The sequence below is a fragment of the Rattus rattus genome, chromosome 7 (assembly GCF_011064425.1).
Source record: "Rattus rattus isolate New Zealand chromosome 7, Rrattus_CSIRO_v1, whole genome shotgun sequence".
Classification (NCBI taxonomy): Eukaryota; Metazoa; Chordata; class Mammalia; order Rodentia; family Muridae; genus Rattus; species Rattus rattus.
In genome coordinates this window covers 108,826,861-108,829,763 of record NC_046160.1, presented here as the reverse complement: position 1 = coordinate 108,829,763, position 2,903 = coordinate 108,826,861, and the positions used below count along the sequence as shown (strand labels likewise).

General features: G+C 37.7%; 1 pseudogene; it reads right to left on the bottom strand.

Moving 5' to 3' along the window:
- Nucleotides 1–1,475: 1,475 nt before the first annotated feature.
- Nucleotides 1,476–1,898, bottom strand: LOC116905840 (annotated as a pseudogene).
- Nucleotides 1,899–2,903: the final 1,005 nt, after the last annotated feature.

Below are 2,903 nucleotides of genomic sequence, written 5' to 3'. Positions count from 1 at the left end.
CTAGGAAAATATCAAGTATTCTAACCTTGATCTTTACCCCTTCTGTTTCTTACTTACCTAGCCTTATTTTTTTCAAATATAATTTCTTTTAAATTTCTAATTATTGTTTTTTAATTACTTTTAATTTTTACATCCCAGTCATTACCTCCCACAGGTCTGCCCTTCCACAGTTCCTCATTCCATTCCACCTCCCTCTTTCATCTGGGGAGCATATGTGATTTCAAGAAAAAAAACCTTTTTTTTTTCTGATTTCCAATTTCCAATCAATTCCACAAAGCAATGATATAAGCCGGTTACAGTGCTTTGAGTTCATTGGCTGTTATGCAACTCTCAACTTATGCAATTTGGATTTGTCTTGACTTGAGTCCCAATGTCTTACTTTGTCTTCATAACCTGGTATTATAATCGTTTATTATTACCCCATATCAGCATCATGATACATGAATTTTCTTGCTATCAAGTACATTAACAAACAAAACCTTCTATTTAGAGTTAATAGTGTTTGAGAGAAGATGATTCTTTAAACTTTACTGAGAGGCAATTCCCAAGAAAATCAGGGTAGACCAAACTCTGAAATATTACTCCCACAGAGTAGAGTCAGTAGCCTAACAGTAGAGCAATCAGAGCAATGTGCTTCCTCTTTGCCTAATGACGACATGAAATACTTCAGAAGAGAGGGGGAGGGCGGTAATGGGGGAGGATGGGGAGGGGAACACCCATAGAGAAGGGGAGGGGGAGGGGCTAGGGGGATGTTGGCCCGGAAACCGGGAAAGGGAATAACAATCGAAATGTAGATAAGAAATACCCAATTTAATAAAGATGAAAAAAATAGATAAAAGAAGAAGAGAGCACATGCAAATTTTCTAACTCCTTTGGAGATGCTTTTCTTTTCATGGGCTAGACCATAGACTTTCTATTTTTCATTACTTCTCTGTATTTGTTCTGGGTATGTGTATAAGATATATATGTGTGTATTTAGGTCTGTGTATAAGTCCATGTATGTGAGCACTATTTACCCATTCATCTCTCCCAAATGAATGAGTGCAGAGATCATGGGACCAGCCATTTTGTACTTCACTGTTTTGCCTTTCCACCATTTTGGCGGGGTTTTTTTGGCCATCATTAAGAAATTTACTTATTTGTAGAAAAATCCAAATGGTGGCATTGTCCAGAGAATTTTAACAGGTTTATTTATAATTGTTACAAAGTTGAACTGTTGAAATGTGTTCACTGAAATGTTTTGCTTGCATTTATGTTTTACATCTCTTACATTTATATTAAAAACTCACACACAAATGAACGTGGAGAAACTGCCGATGCCGGATTCTGTCCCCTGTGGTTCCACTAGCAATCACATACTTATGTACCTTTGACCCCATGGAAAATATATATATATTCAGAACTACAAACAACAGGAAAAAGAGAAAAACTTTTTTTTTCTCTGAGAATGAAATGTTTCTCCTCACAGTGGAGTCCTAAGCACGTTCCCCGCGTATGTGACTTGCTAGCTGGATATCTTTTAGCATAATTGTTACAAGTTTGGCACGGAGAGCACACAGGTTGGTATCTTCAAAAAGGCCAACCAGATAGGCCTCGCTTGCCTCCTGCAAAGCACCAATAGCTGCACTCTGGGAGCACAAGTCTGTTTTGAAGTCCTGAGCAATTTCTTACACCAGACGCTGAAAGGGGAGTTTGTGAATTAGAAAGAAGTTCAGTGAACTTCTGATCTTCTGAAGACCTTTGACTTCACGGAGTGCCATAGTACCAGGCCTGTACCAATGAGGTTTCTTTACCCCTCCAGTAGAGGGCACACTCTTGAGAGCGGCTTTTGTAGCCAATTTTTCCCTGAGTGCTTTGCCAATGATGAGTTTGCAGGCAGTCTGCTTTGTACGAGCCATGGTGTGGTAACTTCCTTACTTACCCACCTTCTTCTTTGGCAGGAGCTCAGCAAGCAAGAGGTGGCACTTGCGTTAGAGAGCAGCAGCGCCGCGAACACCTCCAGCACTCTTTCTTGCATCCCTCTTAAATTATGAGCCTAAGTCAATTCTCTCTCATTAAATTGCTTCAGTCAGATACTTGGTCACAGTGATGAGAAAAATAGCTAACGGAATGATTAATGCATTTTCACTTTCATTATTCATGCAGAGGCACTGAGGGAGGGATGGTGGGGGGAAGGATGAAGCACTACTAAAAGCTTTTATTATTTACAGTTTATGAACACTTTGTGTCCTACCTAGACATTATTAGATTGAAATAATATTAAAACTCCCAGGAGATTCTAATCATAACTGCCATTACTCCAAATGCGGGCAAATGTGGACTATGATATTGGATATACTTAATACTAACATAGCTTCCAACTTGTCAATCACTGACTACAAATGATTGATATTGGAGTCATGCACATTTTTGTTAACAGAGGAAGGTGAAATCAAGACATCAAGTAGATAAAATAGTGAGAAGGGATTCATTAGAAGGATGAAATTGGTAGGAAATATGAAATATGCCTGTTTTTATGAGTTAGACGTGCTCAGACCTGCTTCTTTTCCAATTTTTACTGATAAATTCAAGTTATTACCAAAAATGCATGAACTTGCTAGTAAAGTCAACAGTGGGATTTTCTAGCATTTAATTTGATAAATACAAAACTAGCACTAAAAGATTTTATATTGTCTATAATATTTCTCATTGAATATGCAAATCTACTAGGGACACTTAAATATGACATATATGTGCTAAAAAGAACCCAACAATTGTGTTCTTTATTGCGAGGATGAAAACAGGGCAAAATAAAAGCAATCATTCAGTATTTGAAAAGGTACAGAGGGCACTTGTGTTATATGATACATGTAAGTTTGCAAAATTATTTTGAGAATACACGAATAGTATAGGCTTCAGTCATG